Raw genomic sequence first — 24,977 nt, 5'->3', positions numbered from 1 at the left:
GGTTTGGGCCCCCCTGGGGGCCCCCTGGGTGGGGCATGGTGCCCATTTTAGCAAATTGAGTTCCTAACCCCCTAGGGATGCTACCTGCCAAGTTTGATGAAAATCGGTCATGGGGTTTTCAAGAAGAAGATGAAAATGTAAAAAGTTTACGCACGACGCACGACGGACGACGGACGACGGACGACGGACGACGGACGACGCACGACGCACGACGGACGCCGGACGAAGGGCGATCGCAATAGCTCACTTGAGCCTTTGGCTCAGGTGAGCTAACAAAGGAGAAATCAATACAGGGGACCGTCATCATAAGCAGAGCTTGACGTGGATGAGGCCCTATCTGAATATGTGATACCAATGTAATACAACACCAATTATATATGTACTCATAAAACTCTTAATCTTAATACACGAAACACATTTTGCTACAGAAAAAAACAACAGAAAAGAAAAATAGTGACTTGGCGCTTTAAAACAAGAAAAAAAAACAGCACGCAGCACCATTGACTACTGCATGGTATAGAAGACAATAAAAGTGTAGGTGTGTGCGAGTGACAGTGCGTCGTGTGTGCAGGTGACAGTGCAAGGGAGAATAAAGGCTGTAGCATGCCTATTTTGGGGGTAAGGTATACGCTTTACTGAATGCATGCAATATCATTATCAAAGAAAGGAACGGGAGGGAATGAAAAAAAAGACCACTTTGCGTGGATCAGGGCTTACTGAGACTTCAGAAAAAAAAAGAAAGAAAAAATACATTGATCAAAGACTACTAACTGGAAACATATTTCAATAATAAAAAGGAAAAAAGTGAAGTACACTGCTTTAATTGATCAGGTAGGTTATTCCAGACTTCGGGACCGTAATGTCTAATTGATTTCTGAGCTAAAACAGTTTTGGGGTTTACAAGGTGAAAATCTGTCGAACGGCGAGTTGGATATTTTGTGTATATTCAAATTTAAGTGAAAAATATTATGAAATAAAGAGGGAAGTTGATTTGTTGCATACTTGTACATAAATATACCTGTTTGTAAAATGTGGATGTCCTGAAGCTTCAAAGTATGCAAACGATGAAATAAAGGATCTGTATGAGATAAATATGTGGAATTAGTAATAATACGAATAGCACGCTTTTGGAGTAAATACAATGAATTCAGTTTAGTAATACTACAATTTCCCCATACAATATTTGAATACAATATATGAGGCAAAATTAAAGAATTATATAAAATAATCAGGGATCGTTCTGATAAGATATCTTTCAACTTCCAGAGTACGCCAATATTTCTTGATAGGGTCCTTTGTAGACTTTGCCATAAGCGATGATATGACGTTTACAGGTACACATCGTAATGTAGTACTATATATATATCATTATATATATATATTTTTTAAAGGGCCTGAAGGGGAGCATTCGTACCCAACGCACCTTCCCCCCCCCCCCCCCCCGTGACGCCCATGTTCGTCTTCTCCTTCCATATCAGTCTTTGATAGGATAAAGGAGAGGATTTAGACGATGGTTGACTGAAGTTGAATGATATTTGGATGATGTGACATAGCTTTGAAATGTTGCATTATTGTCTTAGAAGCATAAAAAAGGTCCCCTGTATTGTCTTCCTTTGTAATCTTCGGTAATACCATGTTAGGAGTGGTGTGTGTGTGTGTGTAAGGGGGGGGGGGGGGGCAATGCTATTTTCTCAACTCCTACCCCTTACCCGTCTTTTGATCATGCAGTAAGATAGATACAGTGCACACGGTCACTGAAAACAAACATCACTTCCGCATCAAGTTTTAGCTGTCGTTTTGTCAGTTGATCTCCTTAAAACTATCACTTTTATCATGTATGAGGATGTATTTAGGGTACCTAAAACTAATATAATCTTCAAGGAAGTCTAATTTGCGAATGTTTAACAAAATGCAGAACTTTACAATTCAGTTGTGGAAAGAAAGTTTTGTTCACAGATGATACTTGGTAATGCGATAATGAAAAACGAAAGTATTATTTCAAGTCAAATGGGAATGTTCTATTTTCAAGAAAAAAAATGGAGAGAAAACAATAAATGGTAAATGACCCCCCCCCCCCCCAAAAAAAAAAAATATATATATATATATATTCATTCCATTCTCAGATTGTTCAAGATTTGCTGTGATTTTGCAGTCTTGGAGAGAGCAATTAAGGGCAGAGCAAAAGTCGAAAGGATGCAATGGCCACACACAAGTATATCAAAAAACAAATTCTTCTGTGAAAGGAAGATGAGAGCTTTGTATGACCTTATCAATGCCTATAGACCAGTGCATGTTGCAATGTTTCTCTTGTGACCCTGCATGACTGCAAATTATGGAACACTTTGAGTACTTGAGAAGGAAGACCATTTGAGAAGCTATTCTTCTTTGTTGCTTGTTCCAAAAAATGTGCATGAATTCAACAATCTGTGTACAGCACCGGGTGCAGCACAAGCAGGGATTGGAGAATTTTATAATCAGCCTCAACTGTAAAAAAGAAAAAAAAAAGAAAGATTAACACAAATGATTTGGCTATGGCGTGGAAAAGATTGAGATATGAAGTCCAAGTTTGGTCCAATAGATCGTCACATACATAACATAGGTAGAGGGATATATATATATATATATATATATATATATATATATATATATATATTATATAAAGAAAAACACACACAAAAAAGAAGAACTTGACTGTTGGCCATTATCGTGCAGGCACAGGTGGCAGAGGGTTTTTCTCGTGAATTAGGGTTAGAATTAGGTGATCCGAGTATCCTCTCGGATCACCTTCTGTATCTGTACTGATTCTTTGTTCTTCTTCTTCTTTTTCTTCTTCTTTCTCCTCAAAATCACGGTAATGTGCTCTTTATTTTTTTCATACGGTGTCGGGATCACGTCCAAAAACTTGGTTGAAATTAAAGCTTATCTTCGATGTATTTTCATATTCCTTTCTTTTTGCAGCTTTCTTTCCAATAACTTAAGAAAAGCAAGCCCTATCAGCCCAATATTTTGTACATGTTTAGTTCATGTCACGTACATTATTTCTTAAAATAACAACTACTTGATCGGACACCATCTTGGGTATGTAAATTAGGGTCAAAGGTCATAAATGTTTTATCCTGTATCTTGGTGAATACATGTCCTATCTTTCCCATATTTTGCACACGTATAGACGATGTCGCGAGAATCATTTCACAAAATAACCACTTTTTGCTCAGATGCCATCTTGTCTGTGCAAAGTGGGGTCAAAGGTCATATGTATATACTTCTTTCTGTATCTTCGTTATGACGTGTTATCTCTATGGGAGGGAATTTTTCTAGATGTGAAAATTGACATGACTGTCTTTATCGAGCGCTAGCTCACTTATCCTTCAGTGAATTTCTCCCAGATTTTAATATGTTGTAGCTGAGACTTTGCGCTATTGTAAGTGTGCCCGTTGTCTATCACACGGTGTCGGAATCACGTCATAAATCGTGGTTGAAATTAAAACTTATCTTTGATGTATTGAGATATTTCTTTCTTTCTGCAACTTTCTTTGCAATAACTCAAGAAAAACATACCCTATCACCCCCATATTTTGGACATGTTTAGTTCATGTCACGTACATTATTTCATAAAATAACAACTACTTGATCAGACGCCATCTTGGGTATGTAAATTAGGGTCAAAGGTCTTAAATGTTTCATCCTGTATCTTGGTGAATACATGTCTTATTTTTCCCATATTTTGCACACGTAAAGACCATGTTACAAGGATCATTTCACAAAATAACCACTTTTTGCTCAGATGCCATCTTGGCTGTGCAAAGTTGGGTCAATGGTCAAATATACTTCATTCTGTATCTTCGTTATAGTGTATACGAATTTGGTACCAAAGATGGCAGACCTGACTCTCTTTTCTAAATGAGAATCCAAATATCACACGGCCAATGTCTCTAAACACAGATGAAACCTATATGGTCATGCCTATTGCGATCAGGACTCGAATCATTGATGAAAAATAAATCGGATCACCTAATTTGTCAGTCTTGACAAATTCCGAGTCTAGTTCCCATAGCAAATCTGGCAATGTCATCAAAACAAAATCAATTCTTTTTATTTTTGAAAGTACACACATAGGCTATCATAATAAACAAGGCCAATTTAGAGTAGCACTACAAAATTGGTTTCATGATATCAACCATTCAACCAAACCAGTCCATAACAGGTCAAATAACTGACCACTGGATATCAAACAACATTCATTAATTAATGCCCAAACCCACAACTTTGACGTGAGCGTGTTTGTTTGTTTGTTTGTTTGTTTTTAAGAAAAAAGTAATATCTATTAAGGGCCTTTTACACTTGTAAATTTTTGCTTAGTCCCGTACCAACGGTGGGGCTAAGGGGGGGGGGGGGGGGGGGGCTTAGCCCCACCGTTGGTACCGGACTTTCCTTAGCCCACTTTCTGTTTACACTTGTTTTTTGCGAAAGTGGGCTAGCCCCACCATAATCCCGTACTATCTGGCCCTGCAAAATATCAGGGTTAGCACCGCAATTGCGGTGGTAACCTCGCAATTGCGGTGCCAAACAAGCGAGTGTAAACAGAACGAAAAAATAATCTGGGGCTAAGCGACGGAGACGAAGTCCGACCCCCCACTGACCAATCAGAAACGAGGTAATCAAGTGCTGCCGGTGCGTGCGTGTACTTGTACAGTGCACAGCGTAATCATGAATATTCATGTGGTTTGGAAAGTACGTGGCTAAGAAATATGAGTGTAAAAAGGTCAGTTTTCTCCTTAGCCCAGGACAAGAGCTTAGTACGGGATTTATTGGCGAGTGTAAAAAGCTGAAAAAATTGGTACGGGACTAACGATAGTCCTGGGTCAGAGAAAGTACGGGGTTAAGAAACACAAGTGTAAAAAGGGCTTTAGACAGACATAACTTTTGACTAGGGCATAGATCTCTATACATATCAAACGAGTAACAAAATAAAAAACAAAAACAAAAAACTAGCTGACGATTAACTAGTTAGATCTAGAGCTTAGAGGTTAGATTTTTTTAATATCAACATAAAAAATCAAATGCATATGACCTTCATGTATAGTTCACATCGAATGATCTGCTACATAATTTGCTTCTACATGGCATAGAAAATTGGAAAGTGCAGCAAATACAGTTATAACGCCCTTTCCTTCAATTTCAACCGCCCGACGGAGCGGCCGGCCACCGTGGCCGGCCGCTTGGCTGGCTGCTCCCTGCCGCCCGCGCCACACCGAGCTGGCATTGCGCTGCTCAGCTCTGCCACTGTGAGCAAGCTGATGGCGAGACCGGTGCGGATACGGCAAGTTTGAATCATGCGAACAATTATCAAACATTTCATCAAACATGCCCAAAATTAGACTTCCTCGAAGAGGAAATTAGTTTTAGGTACCCAAAATACACCTTCATACAACGGTCATGATAAAAGTAATAGTTTTATGGAGATTTACGGACAAAACTACAGCTAAAATTTACTGGGCCCAGTTCGTACACCGCGCAGAACGTCATTACACCCACCCAAACGTTGTGAAATATCTTTAAAAGAACTGACTGAAGACAATTCCATCAAAATTACTGTTAGAAAAGACGTCATAAAGACAAAATGAACACAAACACAGACAAACGATTACTATACTACCAGCGGGACACAACTCGGCCCACCTTTGACGGGTGGTCCGAGTTGTCCCGTGGGCCGAGTTAGCCCGCATCCGTTGTAAATACCCATCCCTCATTCTGAATTATGACATGTCCAAACGACACAGTGTAAATAATTGGACTGTCCGAATTACGACATGACGTCAATTCATGGTTATGTTGCAATTCGAAATACCGCATGACATAGATATTTGCTAGATGTTGTAATTCAAATTACAACATGACGTTAATTCGGGGTCATGTCGCAATTTTGTGCAGAGGCAAAGTTACATTTAGCGTTGTGTGGTAATTCGAATAGCTACGAGACCCTGGAATTAACTTCATGTTGTAATTTGAATTACCACATGTAGTAAATATGTATGTCATGTTTTAATTCGAATTGCAACGTGACCCAGGAATCAAAGGGATGGAATAGTTTTTGCGGAAATGAAAATTGGGCTTTCAACTTCTTGTGATGTACCGAAAAAAAAAACATCTGTGAAATATAACCGACCATATCATTCTAAGAGGAATTCAAAGTTTATTAGAATGATATCAGTGTAGCAATGGCTGCGCCATCTAAAAACAAAGTAAACAAAGCGATCGTAATAAAAGGTGGGTCCCAACTTTTATTAGATAGGCTCTGTTTTGGATATCTCAACCATTTCAAAACCAATTTTCATAAAATCAAACATTGAATTCCTCTTGGAATTACATGCTCTTTCATATTTCATAGGAGGCTTCTCCTTATCTCACCAAAAGATGTTAGAAACGTGAAGTTAGATCTTTAACCAAAGCTATAGATCCCTTTAACGTCATGTTGTTATTGTAATTGCAACCTGTAGCATAGGAAGTGGAATTGCAACATGTCGGAAAGTGATGTCTTTGACGGGTTCCTGCTTCCATAGTGGAGCGCCCAATGTTCGCGTGATTGTTATACATACAGACTTCAATATACGTTTGTATCCTCACAACGTTCACAACGTACTACTTATGGAAGGCCGTTGCGGACATAATTCGTTTGGGGCATACGTATGGAAACGAGCATACGTATGCAACTGCCTTTAGCAAACGTTTGCTAATTGACCAATCAGCGAGTGTTGTTTGGCAAACGTTTGCACGGTGCGATAGCATCACTGAACTCTATAGTGGAAGGGGCGCTGTACGCGCTTAGCGCGCACTACACACCGAAAAGCCACTACGCTCGTGTTGCACTGTGGGTAAAAGCTTGAAGCCACTGGAAGTGCTGGCCGGTGGCGGCCATTTTGGGACTTTGTTACGGGGCACCAATAAGGTGCTAAGAATCACATGTCTTTTTCGTTAGTAATTTGAGTAAATGAGTAATTTTGTTCACAAAATTGCGTTTTGAAATCAGTTATTTCGTTGAAGAAATGCTCATTTTGTCAAAACACAGTTGTTTTGTTAGGACATGTTCATTTTGTCGACTACTTTAGTAAATAGCCATTTCGTAATGAAATAGCCCATGCCATACTTGGCGCCCCATAATTTACACCAAAGTGACTTTCCACCAAAGAGATTTTCCCCAGTGACTGCTTTCCACTGAGGAACGCGCGCTTCTTCTGCGTACCATCTGCACAACAATAGCGTCAATAGCGTAATGTAAAGTGGGCGGGGCCTAAAGGGGGAGTCCTAAAATGGCAGCGCCAACTAAAGCCTTTCCGGTGGCTTCGAGCACTGCGCGTAACGTCACTTCCAATATAGAGTTCAGTGGATAGCATACGTTTACAAGTTTTTCTTTGGCAAACGTATGCCTTTTATACGTATGCGCAGAATGCCAGTAAATTGATTTTCAAGGCAACCAATGAAGTTAGCTGTCAGAAGGTATGGTGTGAGATTTCCACGTACACTTATACGTACACTTAGTACCTCCTTGCTCTGATCGGGCGTGAGTATCTACAGCGCGCACTAGTATACACACACGCAACACACACACACACACACACACACACACATACAAACGCATATTAAATGAAGTACTTGATTGGTCGATCAATTGCATATGTATGCGCACTGAATTAACATACGTATCGAAACCCAACGGGGCATACGTATAATAAATAACATGCAAACGTTTGCTAAACTACGTACAAACGTATGTAATCACTGTACAAACGTTTGCCAAACAACACTCGCTAATTGGTCAATTAGCAAACGTTTGCAAAAGGCAGTTCCATACGTATGCCCGTTTCCATACGTATGCCCCAAACGAATTATGTCCGCAACGGCCTTCCATAACTACTAGGGAGACGCATTGCATGAGATCTAAACCAATTCTGCTGTTTTAACGCCGAGTGACAGCAACTCTTTAGTCAATTCCAGTGTTCTCAAGATGGCCTCTTCTGCGATGACACCCAGGTCGATAAAGACGGTACTTTCCACAATCGGCAGGTTTTGGATACTTGTCCTTTTTGTGCTTCCACTGGAATTTCGTAGAGCTGGTAAGAACGTAATGAATTTTGGTGGCATTTTTGCGCGATTTGCACATCAAAGGAGATGGGGAATACCCAGAAGACATTTTGTTTGTTAATCTATTTTTCAGTGTTTCAACGTAAGTTAGCTTTGGCTGACATGTGTGCGATAAAATGACTTCTATTACCTTTCAAAAAATGTAATGTTACAGAGAAATCTTAAAAACTAGAAGTTTAATTATCAACATCATCAAGATTTCCATTATCCATGCACCTTGATATTCACACACTGTCAGATTCGAAAGTCAGATGTTATAGTTTCGTTTAAAAAAGGGAAGCATTCAGCTTCCAAACCTGTTTACCTTTCAGTTGAATGAATATTCTACTCAGCCATTTGCAGATAGTTCCAAAACTGCTTTAACCCTAACTAGGCCGGGGGGGGGGGGGGGGGGCGAGTCCCCCCCCCCCCCCTCGACGTTTCGCGCGATGTATCGCTAACGCAAAAAGCTATCGCCGCGACGTTTCATGACTTTTTTCTTTTGAGTCTCCCGCATCTCTTGACATCGAATTTGCGATGCCCGGGCGCGCGGTTCAAAAGTTGCGCAGAAATATATACGTGCATGTCAGACCAAAAATTGCTCAAAAACGTGAATTTGTGTACAATTTCAATGCAAACTGTGCTTACAGGCAAATTTCATAAAAGCCTGATTATTTGGGGGTTTTATAGATTAAAATCAATTAACAGCATATTTTCTTGTTCGGAACAATGTCGCGGACAAGTTTCATTGAAAAAACAATGAAAAACATAAAGTCGAAAAAAATAAAGAAATACATAAGAAATTCCAAAAAAACAATGAAATACTTAAGAAATTTTTTGTGATGCCGCAATTTTTTTCTCTTATATTTGCTCAGGACACCAAAAAGAATATTTACACAAAAAATGTGCCCATTTTGAGCTTTATTTAGTGATTTATACCAAATTGTCTGATTTCATGCATCATTATGCATAAATTAGCATAATTTAGCATAAATGATAATTTTTTAAAAAATTAACTTCGTGGTACCATAGATTACGTCAAAGGCAATGTGTGTGCGAATTTTCATCACGATCGCGCGGTCGACGACCCACATCTGGAGGGGGGGGGGGGGGCCTGGGAAGCCCCCCCGGCTCTATGATCTACCTAAATAGCCCGGCCTATTTAGGGTTAAAGTCTCGAAATAAGCTTTGCTATAGAGGTAGGACGCAGTTTAATACTAGAAGATTACAAACAAGTATACCAAATATCTTCTTTTAAAGGGGAAATGCAGTCCAAGAATAAGTTAGTCTGATACAAAAGAGTAAAATCTTTTAATTTCAAATATAAAAAGAATCGGATGAAAATAAGAAAGCTATGAAATTTTGAGCTTTTGCTTTTAAATCTCTGCCCAACAGTTCTTGTACAGTGGATATGAATATGCAAATGAGTGAGCAGACCATGTCATAACCTCGCAATATTCCATTGATCGCGTCCAAAAAAAAAATGCCGAAAATTCTATGTTTCTGCCAGTGAAGTCTAAAACGTGATGTTATTCGTGGTTGAATTACTTTAGAATAGCGATCAGTTAGATAAATCAGGATTTGAGCCTCGGGCATAATTGCGTTTGAATGAAAAACTGGAGTAGTACATGTATTATCACCTATACCGGTAGACACATTAAATCCTGCCGTTGATCCTGCCGTCTATGGCAGGATCAAAGAGATTCTATATGTAATAGACCGCGCGCTCGCATATAAGAGCGGGGCCAGTTGAACGACCCGCCGCCATTTTCAAAGAGGTCGACTACCACAAGCCTGAACCCGAAAGTGCCTGTAATAATACACTTAAAGTACAGCTTCGAAGATGGGGTTGGGTTGGAAAAATCATTCTAATTTTAAGGAAAATCAATATTTGTCCATATGCCTCCGGATTTTATAAGAGAGATACATTCTTAACACAGTATACGTGTTTTGATGAAAAAAGGACTTACTCTAATGTGTCAAATATGTGCCTCTAAAAGATGAAGCCAAATGGCCAATTAGGCATTCATGGATTCATACTACATGATATAAAGATTGCAGAAAGGTAGTGTATACTCTTTGGTATACAGTCAGACCGCAACACCATGAAAAGCCTTCGCATTTATCGTACGCGTATGCATGGACCTCACGGACATGAATACGTAAGGAGCTGGAAAACCATATTTTTTGAGTCGCTGTAAATCTAAACGACATTACCAATCTACATGATTTATACATCGATAAAAAACTGAAAAATTGTACTTTGATGACATCCGAACACTTGGAAGGTTGTGACATATAAGATATACTGAATAAGGAAATTATAAAACATAAAATTTGCATATTTTCCATTTTTCTTAGGGGGAACATTAGAACAATGAAATAAACGTGGACCAAAATGGAAGAGGGATGAAATGAAAGAGGAAATATCATACTATGAAAATATAATGACTTCATGTGGACTTATTCTTGGAACGGGTCAGGTGATCGAATAAATCATTGCAATGTACAATTAATTTTTGACGAGATTTCAGTTTGCCGCGAATACGCGTTTCTGATTTGTTAATTCCCTCTGAGTGGAGAGTTGAACGGCGCAGAAGGACAGTAAACGTGTACTGTACATACAGTATTACTCTGTGTGTAGATGAAAGAGTAGGACCCTATGTGTGTGTGTGTGTGTGTGTGTGTGTGTGTGCGCGCGCACACACACACACAGTGTATGCATACGCGCTCGGGCTCAGGCAACTGCAACTTAAAGGGATCGTACAGTTTTGGTTGAGACATAATTTCAGGTTTCTAACATTTTTTGGTGAGTTAATGAGAAACCTCTTATAAAATATGAAAGAGCATGTAATTCTATGAGGAATTCAATGTTTATTTGATGAAAATTGGTTTTGAAATGGCTGAGATATCCAAAAAAGAGCGATTCTAGAAAGTGTGGGACCCACACTTTATTACGATCGCTTTATTTTACTTTTTTTTTGGATGTTTCATTCACTCCAAACCCGATTTTCATCAAATAAACTTTGAATTCCTCTTAAAATGGTATGCTCTGTAGTATATCATAAGTGTTTTCTTGGTATCTCGCAAAAAGTTGAAAGCCCAATTCTCATCTCCACCAATACTGTACTATCCCTTTAAGATCTCCACGTAAACAACAAGAACAACACTCCACTCTGATCGACAGCTCAACTTTGGCTTGGATTTTGTTTACTCAACTAGATACTGTAACTGTTGCATTAATGAAAAGCTTATCATTAATCAAAAATAAAAGATCTAACACTTACTTTGCACACATAGTTCTTCGGGACTCTCTATTGTTTATTACAATAATTATTTCATATCAATTCACTGTATACATCGCTGAGTAATTTAACTAATACGCTGGGAGCGCATGATCCTGCGGTATCTCAAATTGCCACACCACGATTTGTACTCGACGAGACTTTCAATTTTTATAGCTTTCTAAGCGAGGGACCAATTCAGTTCTTACTGTGCTATTATAACAAGAATCTCTAGAACGTTGGGTATCAGTAATGAGGTGATTCAACCTTGGAACGGGTCGGGTGATCAATAAATAGAATGCCTCGTCATAATCTGTCTTAGGATCGTTTTAAAAATGTCAGTAGGATGCAGTGATAATAATGATGGTATCATAAGTTCATTTTACATGATGTAAGCATTAAAAGGTGTGATTTATATCAAATATTCACGAATCATGTCAATTAGTCACGGAGAGTAGATCTTAATGTCGTCCCTAAGTGAATCTCGTCGACCATGCACTTCGTCTCTGAATATCTCGCAGAATCTCGGGTGCCGAGAACGACATGCGCAAAAACCTGCGCGTACGATACATTTTTGATTTGCGCTCATTAACAGCCGCGTTGCGGTCTGACTGTATAGGAGTACTATGTCACTTAGAAACATCAGACACACACACAACACACACTCCCACACACCCACAACAAACACACACACTCACAACAAACACACACACACACATGTACACACCAAACCACATTTTTTTCAAATTCCAGCACACACACAAACACACACACATAACACACTGTGTGTTGTGTGTGTGTGTGTGTGTGTGTGTGTGTGTGTTGGAATTTGAAAAAAAGAATGTGGCTTGGTGTGCTAATGTGTGTGCGTACATGTGTGTTTGTAGTGAGTGTGTGTGATTGTGGTGGGTGTGTGATAGATTGTATGTTGTATGTGTGTGAGAGTGTGTGCTGTATGTGTGTCTGATGTTTCTAACTGACATATATTATGTGAAATCAGTACTCCCACACCAAAGAGTATACGCTGTACCTTTCTGCAATCTTTATTATGTAGTATGAATGCATGAATGCCTGTTTGGCAATTTTGGCTTCATGTTGAGGCACATATTTGACACATTAGAGAGCTAGTCTTTTTTTCATAAAAACACGTATACTGTGTTGGGAATGTATCTCTCTTATAAAATCAGGAGGCATATGGACAAATAATGATTTTCCTTAAAATTAGAATGATTTTCCAACCCAACCCCATCTTCGAAGCTGTACTTTACGTGTATTACTATAGGCACTTCCGGGTTCAGGCTTCTGGTAGTCGACCTCTTTCGTGCGCGCGCGCCACTATTGGCCCCGTTTTCATTTGTACGCACTGAATGGTGAGCGCTTACTCTATTTCATATTGACCGATTCGGGTTCGTTGAGGGCAGCAGACAATTTATGACACTGGGCGCAGCCATGAGCTCATTTTGCGGTGTCTCAGCCGACCCCCCCCCCCCCCCTCCCCTCTCCCCGACCCCCGGGCAACATGTTTTTCGCGCACTCGCAAGAAAGGTTCGCGCACTAAAGCAAGCATTCGCGCACTCAGTACGACACGCCTATTGGCTTGAAGTTTGAAGTTTGATTTATTACTCAACGACCCTCATGGGGTATGGGAGTACAATGTCAATTGAAGATACACAAAATAGAAAAATTTCAAATAAGAATTAACATATGTATAATACAAATATATACAAGATATCAACATACTTTTCAAATATAATTTGCATAAAAGTATGTTATAAATAATATACTATACAAATGTAAATCTATCACATGAATTACGAACGATGCAGGCACTGCCTGATGCAAATAATCATGCAAAGGGTATATAAAATAAACTAAATCAAACGAAATAATAAAGTGCAGTTACTAACTAAAAGAGGACATTATTACCTTACAAAACCTCGAAATGTTTGACAAAGTCTTTTTCTTAGTGGAATTGAACAATTGATCATATTTAAATGTGTTAGGATACTTCCTATAATATTTTTCGAGAAATCTTTTACGTTCTGTCGTAAAGAAGGGACATACAAACAAATAATGAAATTCATCACCAATATCATTTTGAGAACAATAGGTACACAAACGTTCAATTCTTGGAATGTCTTTGTAACGCCCAGACACTATTGGAAGCTTATGATTAAGGCAACGAAAACGTGTTAAAGATTTCCTATCATTTTCATTAAGACGAATCAGATACTTTTCAAAGCATAATTGCTGCTTAAAAATTCTATAAACAGTGCATTGATTGTTTAACTCAACATCACTGTGCCACTCCTGTTGACTCATATCTTTAATTTTCTTTAATTTTCTCATATCTTTAATTTTCTTTTTTATTATCTTTAATTTTTCTAAAACAACCATGCATCAGTTTTTCATTCTGCGCGCGTGCTAATGTAGGGAGGGGGTGGGGGAGTGGGAAGGGGGGGGGGTCGGCTGAGACACCGCGTAATGGCGCTGCCCATGCCAAAAATACACATAGCGCGTCACAGAATCGGTCAATAGAACCTGTTTGGCGCTTACTCTATTACATAGAACCTCTTTGTGCTAGACACGTGTGTCAGGCATCCCTTTGCATTGTGTTTTCAATGTACTTTATGATTATTATATTTGTTCATACATGTATGTATATATGTTAACATCATGTTTGTTGCATTCTACAAATACTGTTACAAAGACATTGTAAATTTCTCATACTCCGAAAGGGGTCGCTAGAAATTGTTCAAATAAAGTTCAAAGTTCAAACTTCAAATTTCATGTGCGGGTCGTCCGCATAGACCTCCGGGCAGTAAAAAATCGTTCTTTGCAAGTCGCACGCAAAGCTAGCCCCGGAAGCGTGTTTTTTTTAGACGGCACAGATTGGGGGAACTAAAAATCTATCGGGGACCCTATCCCTAAACCTGACCCTAATCCTAATCCTAACCCTAACCATCAAACCCTAACCCTAACCCTAACCCTAACCCTAACCCTAACCCCAACCCTAACCCTAACCCTAACCATAACCATAACCAAAAACCCTAACCCAACGTTTTTCCCATAGGTTTAACACGCGCCATGCCCCAATCTGTGCCGTCTATAAAAAAACGCGCCCCGGAAAGGTGTGACACGGCCTTTCGCAAGGTCACCTGTGTAGAATTTATGCATGCCTTCTTATGTTCTGCTTCCTTGAGCCGCAACTCGTGTATTCTTACAGTCTTATGATGAGGCTGCCATGTCCATCATCCTTGTTCTTCCTTGTATAAATTTAGAAAACATTCATATTCCTCATCCCAATCACTATAATTGCCGAAACTATGTGCTCAGTATAACTAATTTGTAGTTGTTTAAATGTAATGAAAGTTTGAAAATCACCCGGTGGTCTCCTTTATTGCACGATCTGTGTAAAATAGGTTCATAAAGTTTGATGTAGATGCAAATTGTATGCAGGCGTATTACGCAAATAAAATGTCAGAGTCACAGTAAGGTTCATTTCGTACCTCGAACAATATCCATTTCAGGCATTAATCTATTTCTTTCTTTTTGGTAACATAAATCATCACACTGAGTCGTAGTATGGTATTGAAAGCCCACCGCAGTAAACCTCAAACCGTAATCCTTTGCTTTCGCGAATTTTAAAATGATTGTTCTGTCAAGTCGTGTCATGCTTTTGTGTTCCTCCTGTATTAAGTAATATTTGTGATAAGTATTTGCACATTAGTACTTCATATAATATTTTTTTTGAGTGGTTCACAACATACAAGTTTGCTTTTGAGTGGACCTCTCAATCCTCTTTTTTTTTCTCAACTAATGACTAAAGCATAAGTTTGTATTTTTCGCCGGTATGCATGCATATCTACATATTTTTTATCCTTTGCAAAATCGAATGTTTACGATATGATTTCAGATTTATTATGTGTTATATTTTCTTAGAAGAAGAAGAATAAAAATAAATTAATTGAATTGAAAAAGAAATTGTTGTAATATGCCCCTTCATATAAAAAATGTACATCACCATTGTACTGGGTTCTTTATTTCCGTAATTTCAATGAATCAGAGTGACATAAGAAACATCAGACATCAAATAAAGAGAAATGTAGGTACATGATATATTCACGCAAATTCGGTGGGAAATGACCCTACAAAGTTTAATCTATATAGCTGTTCAGTATATATGGTACAGAATTCATGGATGCAGGAACTGGAAATGATTTCAATTAACATTACAAAAAGGTTGAAAATACATCTAGAACAACAATAAGGGTTATCCCATTGTCCCTGTCATTTGGATTTACTCTTTATATGCAAATGATGTCTTGTTTGTCTCCCAACTTCTTTTATCCCCCTTGTTTATTTTCATGTTTGTTTCGCTTTTTGTTGGCTATTTGTTTCATCCTTTTTTCGTCAATCCAAATTTGTTCTACCCCAACATTACAAATCTTTTCACTTGTGGGAATGGAGCCCAATAGATTAATGGTAACGGCTAACACAGAAATCTTGGTGAAATAGTATAGAATCTAACTGAAAAAAGAGGCACATTTATCGTTATTGGTAACTGCATATTTTGACATAAATTCTGCTTCTTTAACCAGGCGCAACAAGTCCAAAATTCACGAATTGTGTCGGAAACATCGGGAAGCAGTACACCATATCTACCTGTCATTTTGTGAGCTGGGTTGAACCAACTGCAGTGGACAACGATCAATTCATTCCTGTCAGGTTTGAAGACCACATTTGGGCATTCTCTTGTTTCCTCCTTCCGGTTCTTTTCCATTCTACGAATATTGTAATTATTGTGATTAAGATGATCATGAATGTCGACATTGTCTTTATCACTGGTATCTTCATTTCCACAAATGACTTCCATTATCTCTGGAGGACACCTACGTAACATAGCATACTAGTTTTATCAAGCTTGCTTAAGGTTTTTTTAACTGTTAAGGCCGTGTTGAGCAACTGTTGAGCACTTTTTCATAACTTGGGGACATTTTGTCGTAAATTCACTAGAATCGGGTCAGCTGTTAGGCTTAGAGTGAGGAAGGGGTAAAGAGAAAAACGCTGGGATGGAACAGTCCCTTGTATCTAATATTGCCTAACCCCTCAGCAAAATCTAACGTGCCAAATGTTGCTTAATAGGGTACAAAGAACATCAAATCAAGTTACTCTCCGCCCAGTCTCAAGAGGAGCGTACAACCTAAACTTTTTTTCATTTTTATTCTTTCTTTAATGATTTTTGAAGACAATGTTGCCTGTGACAGGCCATCCCATCCGATTCGCTCCGTCAATAGGAATCTTTATTGATACAATTGAAAAAAAAAAACATAATCGTAATTTAGTGTTGTTTCGAAGCATTATTACCTTTCGGCTATGCTGTGTGCGTTTTATTAAGAATTTAATGTTTCACTTCAACAGTTTCAGTAGCGGATCCAGGCGGTGGCCCATCGGGCGCGCCCCCTTGATTTTTTTAAACAAAAAGAAAAAAAAGAAAAAAAAAAGAAATGGGGGAAGGGAGGGGCGAGTGTGTCCGTTAAGGCGCCTCTAATAGAATTCCTGGATCCACCCCTGCGTTGGAAGCAAAGTTGGTGACACGATGTCAACTGAAAGTCATTGTTGAAATGTTAGGATCATTTTCATGCTTTGCTGACTATCCTAGTATTTTGTCTGTATGTTTGTTTGTGTATTGTTGTTGTTGTTGTTGTTGTTTTTTGCCGCAAACTGAACAACAATCCTGTTTTTATACCTGCAACAGTCGAGTATCCGGGGAAAGTCCCGGTTCTACATTTCCTGAGGGCTCGCACAAAATTGAGTACCATGCTACTGATGACGAAGGAAACTATGCAAGCTGCACTATTCGTTTTGAGGTGGTCAGTAAGTGTAATAACTGCTTCCATTACATGTCATTGTTTGTTTGTGACAATGATGGCATTTCAATGAATAAAAAGACGCCGTATTCCTTCATACATACGAAACAGAGGGGAGTTAGTAATCGACTTGATATGATAAAAAAGTTAAATCCACATCTTCACATGGGACCAAAACCTAAAGTAAAATTAAACAGTCAGCCTATATACGAAGATTTGAAGTTGGCGAGTATAACCGTTGCGCCTTCATTGCGCCGCCTGCTTTTCAATAGGGTGTATCACCTTATATATTTGGAGCCTATTTTCTGTATTGTTTATGGGATCTTGAGACTTGGATGAGGTTACATTCGCGTGTATACAAACATGACCGAGGGTCCCCAGGTACACAAGCTGAATTGACGAATATGATTAAAAACTGAAGTCGAAGGGAAAGCTGTAGAAATCACAGCCCGTTGGCCATGCGGTGATATTTTCTGGCCTTTTCTGCGAATTGCGGATGGTCTTTCCCCAGGAACCTCATCCATTTCTGACAGGAGAGTGATATATTGTCGGCCAATGTTTTTTGTTTGTTTGTTTTTTTCTACGAATCCAGTCAAAGCTACGGAAGCTCCGTCTATCTTTTTTTTTTCCGCACGACGTGTTCCAAAAAAATCTCATCCTCCAAAACACGGTTGGAGTTAACTTTTATTCACGCTGTCGTTTCGTTGCTTAATTACAATCGTGTTTTAAACTTAGAGCAATCTCCGCGTATATGCGAATGCTCGTAGATATGATATTTTCACCTTTTTTCTGGATGTTTTCCCCGTCTATTGCTCAGTCTCCAACATCCTGTCTTTTTTCGTGTCATTTTTTGGTTCTTTTGTTTTGGTGTTTGTTTGTTTATTATTTCCTTGAAAGTGATTCGTTGTCCATCTCTGCCGGCACCATATGATGGACACGTGGCGTGCTCCGACGTCAATAATGTGGATTCAGTTTGTACGTACATGTGCTTCACCGGTCATCATCTCCATAACGGATCACCGTCTAGGACCTGTCAGCTGACGGAAAACAAGACCACGGCCAGTTGGACAGGATTAGCGCCGGCCTGCTCAGGTGAGAATGGGAGGGCACTATTGCGTACGCCAAGTTCAATATTCTCTGAAAACAAAATGCCCAAAGTCCAACAATCAAGGATATGAAAGTGTCTTCTGAATATTAAACCAAAACCCAAAGAGAAAAGTGGATTGAGTAAAAGCAGCAGCAACATAAGTAGAACACATCAGTTAAAGTTTGAGGAAAATTCGATGCGTAGGCGATGAATTTTCAAAGTTTTGATGTCGGAACTGCTGGATGAGGAGACTACTAGAGGTTATGGCGTATGAGTGAACAAAAATGATTAAGAAAATATAAAAAGAATTACACATAATTTCACTTTTCTAGCATAATGAAAGAGCACTTGACTTATCGCTGTCAGATAACACGGGAAATAATTGCTACCCTTAAGATCAACTTTCACCATATGTTTTTTTCTAATCGATAAATCGAATTTGGGACTGGTTTTTTTTTTTAGTCCCTTTCTTTATTTTTAATGCAACCAAAAAACAAACAAAACAAAACAAAATAAACTATGTGCAAATGACCAGCCTATAGCAATAAAAAGGGTTTTGTTAAAATAAGTCACCTTAAATAATCTGCCATAATGGAATGACAAAAGAACATGGATGTCTGTGAGATATATGAAAGTAGAGGATCAACCATTACAAAAGAATGGGCCACTTCCTCAAATGACATTGCAATTTACCTTTCTTTTGTGCTATAACATATTCAGTTTTCTGTTCATACTCATCTAAAGCCATGAATGCATCAAAATACGGAGTTGAACCTTGAAATCTACATCTATAGATATAAAACTTAAGACAAAGAAACTAGAAAAGCACTCTGAGAGTGCAGACCTCCGCCAAGCAGCTACTTTCCACCGATGATGTTGCTCTTCCCAAAGAGATTTTTTCCTCTTCACCACTGGGGAAAGACTCTTTGTTTGGCTGCTTCACATTCACTTTCTTATTCACCATATATAATTCTGTAAATGAAAATGTGAAAGACCAAGGTCTTTCACAATACCTTCCCTATAAATGTACCATACTTTTAAGGTTTCAACAAATTGAGAGTTCTTAAGCTTTCTTCAAAACACAACCTGGGGCGTTTGCTCTCCATAAAACTAAGCTATGTTAATGAAAATTCATTGCCATTATCTGCTCAATGTGTTTTCATGTATTTGAATAATTAGGATGTAGAAGGATTTTGCAACCCATGTCATCTTCTGAGCCTGTACATAAACACAAGGATCAATCATACGCAAACCGCCTGAATCATAAACATTACACATTGACTCTTTCTTCACTCTATCTCTACCCCTTTTCCATATCAATTAAAGAGTATACTATTCAGTCGTTTGAAGAACGACTGAGGTATATGTAAACAAAGCACAGTGAACATAAAAGTCAGCTGAGGTAAGAGCAATGCTTTGACCACAGCTATCTTTCCTGAAAGTATTTTTTTTTTGTTTCCAACGATTAATTATATGCTCTATTCGTATAGTACTTTGGGTACATAATTTAATTCATACAGAGATTTTGTATTTAGCGAAAAGAGAACACCCATGCTTTAAATGAATTCTTCTTCCATTGTTAACCTTCCAACTGAAGAGGATAAAAGGTATACCCTTTTAAGGATCCAATGTGTGCAGCTTCAGAATTTTCACATCCTGAGAATATTGCAAATTTGTGTAACAACTCAAATAAATGTTGGAAAGACTAAGCATCACCATTCAAAAATACTGTTGTATCATCTGCATACATACTCAACCATTTTTTTTTTCATAATTCCCAATGGGTATACCTTTACTATGTCTACTGCTACGAATAGCAATACCAGAACTTATGGCTAAAACGAAAAGTCGTGAGGATATTGGGCAACCTTGGAAAATACCTCTAGACATGGAAATTTGATTGTTGAAAAAAAAATAGTTCTTCACAAAACTACTCCTCTCTTTATGAAAAGTTTTTATCTACTGAATGAAGTTGTTTCCAATGTTAAATTTCTTAAGAATTTCGAAAAAAATAATTGTGTTCAACCCTGTCAAATGCCTTTTCAAAATCTAAAAGCAAAATCGTTCCTGGTATCTTCAATATGTCATATTCAATCATGCCTACAATGGTCCGAACATTAGCACTTATATTTCTACCTGGCATGAAGCTAATTGTTGATCTTCCTTAATTATGGTATGTAAACTCAATCTTAATCTATTTGCAAAAAAAAAAACAACAACAACAACAACCCTTTGCTATCATTTTATAATCCTCATTCAGTAGTGATAAAGGTCTACAATTCCTCACTAAATAAGGATCCTTATCTTTCTTTGGTAGCAACGTTATGACACCATGTCTCAAAGATTGCGGTAACAAAGAATTTGTAAATGAGAAGTTATACATATCTAACAATAGATCAATAATGTAATAAATAATAATGATAAAGGACAAGTTCACATTCATAGCCATGTGGGTTGAGTGAATGCAGCAATATTAGTAAAACATAGCAAGAGTTTGAGGAACATCGGACAATCCGTTCAAATATAATTATTTTTTTTTTAAGTTTCTGCTCAGTCACAGCTGGATAAAAAGACTACTATAGCTTGTGATGTCATATGTGTACAACGATATAAAGAAAGTACAGGGAAAATTCAACATATTCTAACTCTTCTCGCATAACAAAAGGTCACTCGACTTCTCTCTTTTAGAAGACAGGGGTAATAATGTTGCCCTTTATATACGTCAGTAACAAGTTGAGAAAATGTGCACTTTATTAAAAAAGTAAATTTTGTGAAATTCTCTTTTTTTATTTTCCTTTGATCGTTGTATGCATCTGACATCATACACCGCAGTAGTCTTCTCATCCGGCAGTGATTGCGCAGACATTTAAAAATTCATAAAGTTTGAAGAGATTGTCGGATTATTTTACCCAAACTTTCACTGATGTGTTCTACTGATATTGCTGCATTCACTCAACCCACATGTCTATGCGGGTGAACTTGTCCTTTAAAGAAAACAATATAAAATTTGACCGGAAGCCCATCCAATCCTGGTGTTTTATTGGACCTCATTGCTTTCAAAATAGCCCAAATTTCTGATTTTATCACTGGGGCATTTAGTTTAGTTCCATCTGTCTCTGCTATCTGGGGAATATTATATTCAAAAATTCTGACATCTTTTCAAAGGAGTTCTGATCATTTTCAGAAGTGTAGAGGTGAGAATGAAAATTTTGTAATTCTAGCAATACCTCACCTTTTTCCTCTTTTGTTTTGTAGTTTTGTTACCTTAGTTTACGAATTTCTTTCTTTTCACCATCCCTTTTCTCCGAATTACAGAAGTATTTTGTGCTGCGTTCTCCTTCCTCTATACACCCCCTCACTCTTGATCTCACTATCAGACCTGCTGTTTCTTTATCTTCCATTTACGTGATAACATTTTCATAACTCGCCAATTCTTTAGTTAATTCTACTAATTGATCTAGAGCTCCATCCCCATGAATGGTTATAATGTCTGATGAATCTTTTTTTTCACATATTCAAATTTATCTTTACTTCCTCTTTAACTTTATATTTTTGACGTTTTTTTCCTAGCACTATATTCTATACAATATCCTCTTAGTACACATTTAAATGCTTCCCAAATAATATTTCGATTGCAATCCGAGTCTATATGGTTTTCTTTAAATTTTTTAATTTTTTCCTTTATAAACAAACCAAAATCCGAGTCATGTTTAAGGAGCATATAGTATTACACTTCCAATGTCCTTTACAACGAATAGACTCATAACGCAGTAATTGCAAGGAAACCACTGAATGGTCTGACCCTACACCAGAAACAATATCACTATTTTTAGCATTGGTAATCAAATCTGTAGAAATTAGTACATAATCCAAACGTGAGGAAGCAACAGGGTTTGACTGGTATCAGGTAAAAATCCTCTCGTTTAGGTGATTTTTCCGCCATAATATATCTACCAATTAGAGTATTCCATGAAGAGCCTACAGGCTCTTTGAGACTGAATATTAGAGTGGTGTGTTTTAGAACCATAATAATCTAATGAGCCTGATACCAGATTCAGGTCTCCTGCTACTACCAGGTGTGAAGATCCTACTTCTTCTAGTTTTCCATGTAATTCCCACCCCCACCCCCCCCCCCCCAAAAAAAAAAAAAAAATCAATCTTATCACAACCTCTAAAACAAAAAATCTTCCCTCTGGGTCCTCCCAAGAATAATTCATAGTTACCTTTTGAGAGGGTTTAACTAATTTCCCTTCTCCCCTGCTGTTGGAGGTGTAACTCGCAAACCATACGTTACCTTCCCATTGTGTAGACCAAATATTTTCATCTTTTTTTATGAGAATGGGTCTCTTGTAAAAATATAATATCATCACCTCTCTTATGAAAATCATTAAATTTTCCTTTAAAAAAATCATGGATTCCTCTACAAGTAAAAGAATTAATTGTCATTGACGACATGAGAAAATCCATAATAATTCAAAAGTATGCGAAAGTTTGGCTTCTATCTCTTGACACATAAGAACCAAAGTACCAAAATACGAAATGAGAAAAATTAGTGGCTGGTTGCATCATGAACAATAAATAACAGACACGTGACAAAAAAAAAAAATCCTACAATCGGTCATAGACAGCGAATGATTTTTAAGTAAACACCGAATCAGGGACTTTATGTACCATTGGCGTCACCAGGGGGGGGGGGGGGGGGTGGGGGGGGGGGAGGTGCGTTGGGTGCGAACGCACCCCCCTTCAGACCAAAAAAAAAAATAGAAATAAAAAATCACCACTTCAGTCTGCGAGCGACCTCAACGCCGGACGCAAAATAATTATTCTTGGTTTTTTTTTTTGTGTGTGTGTGTGTGTGTGTGTGTGTGTGTTTGTTTGTTTTTTTAACCAGGGACAAAAAATTCGTGGGCAAAAACAATTCGCACCCGGCCTCTGGCAGCACTGATTTTATACATATCTGCTAGTATTCTACAGTGTTTAAGCCCCTTTTACACTTTCACGTATACCATCACGGATGACCACGGATCGTCGATCCGGGATCTTCCGTACTGTTTCCGGCATGACCGTGTTGACTCCGTGAAGTCATCCGGCATTATCCTTGACCTACCGGCATGTCCGCGGGAAAAATTAAGCTTGCTTAATTTTTCATCCCGGACATCACGGATGAAAATCAATACGAGCTCTTCCTTGTTGGCACCGTCTACTCCTTGTTGCCGCCGTATTCCTTCCTTGTAGGCACCGGCTACTCCGTGTTGCCTCCGTACTCATTCCGGTACATCCGTGAAGACATCGGGACGTCCGTACTAGCATCGGCTCCATCCGGGATGAGAAATTCGTGTATTTTGCCAATATAAGCTCATAAAGTCCATGAAATTTGCTCACATCTTCCCCCATCAGGACAGCCAGCAACCCCTCATACTGTTCGAATAATTGTAGCCTGAGAAGCTTCAGTGACCCACACACATTTCCTTGATAGTTTTTTTTTTTGTGTGTGTGTGTTTTGCTTTGTTTATGTCATGATGTTTCCGCAAAATGAGAGTTTGCAAGAAGAGGTTTGCCTGATGTCGACAAGCCAAGGCTTATGTAGGCTGCTGTAGATTTTCTTGTGTGCTTGTTATTAGCTCTGGAGGCATGTTGCCCGAGAATAATAAAGTATCAAAAGCAAAAGTTAATGTCATATGTCAACATTTTAGGGACATCCGTGTAAAGACCGCGAAGGGACCAAGTTGCATCCGTGCTCTTCCTTAATATCCGTGTTGGCTCCGTATCGTTTCCGCTGTGGTCCGCGTTCGCTCCTAGTCTGTCCGCTTAGGCACCGTACTTGTCCTTGTAGTCTCCGTACCTGTCCGTGTAGATATCCAGTTGGGATCGTATTCACACCGGTATTGAGAGGAAAATCGATATTTTGCATGCCGGAACATCACGGATGACGATCCGTGGTCATCCGTGAAGCAATCCGTGAAAGTGTAAAAGGGGCTTTACTATTTATCGACCGTATACTGTACATCCGTATACGGTACGGAGCACCTACACGTTTGCATACATGTGCGTGTGCTACTTACAAGTATACCGTCTATGTACAGCACGTTTCTTCTGACCAACCCATATTGATAATGCAAAACCAAGTGCGAGCCTTAGCGTCATAAAAAAAAGAAAAAAATTGGAGGGGCAAGATTATCATTTTGTCCACCACCCATAATTCCTGAGACGAGAAGATTTTCCTGCTTTTTCGACAGAAAAAAAAAAATTCCCCCCATAAAAACATTGGAAGGGCAAGCATATTATAATTTTGCCCCCCCCCTTAACTAATAATTTCCGAGATGAGAAGATTTTCTTGGTTTTTGACACAAAAAAATTGCCCCCATGAAATGGAGGGGCAAGCGCACCATTTGCCCCAACCCCACATAATCATAATTCCCGAGATGAAATGATTTTCTTGCTTTTTTGTTAGAAAACTGTCCAATTATTTTACCCAAAGTGTGCACCAAGTGGCAGGTTGCTGAATTTCAATTCTAAAAAGCAAAGTCTCTCTCGTGTGGGAGTGGGTACCCCTTCCCACACCCTCCCCGTTCTGTCTATTTTCCATGGACTTAATACACCTTTAGATTGACAGATTTA

The 24,977-nt window shown here is 38.5% G+C and overlaps 1 long non-coding RNA gene across 1 annotated transcript; it reads left to right on the top strand.

The window, feature by feature from the left end:
• The first annotated feature begins 7,971 nt into the window (after window positions 1–7,971).
• On the top strand, window positions 7,972–17,568 carry LOC139719978 (uncharacterized). Its single transcript, XR_011710142.1, has 3 exons — window positions 7,972–8,111; window positions 16,004–16,130; window positions 17,161–17,568. It is a non-coding gene; the product is annotated as an uncharacterized lncRNA (long non-coding RNA).
• Window positions 17,569–24,977: the final 7,409 nt, after the last annotated feature.

Source organism: Diadema antillarum, unplaced genomic scaffold (assembly GCF_040938485.1).
Source record: "Diadema antillarum isolate AM-2024a unplaced genomic scaffold, OU_Dant_1.0 scf00000118, whole genome shotgun sequence".
NCBI lineage: Eukaryota > Metazoa > Echinodermata > Echinoidea > Diadematoida > Diadematidae > Diadema > Diadema antillarum.
Note: the sequence above shows the minus strand (reverse complement) of the source record. Positions and strands in the feature narration are given on the sequence as shown.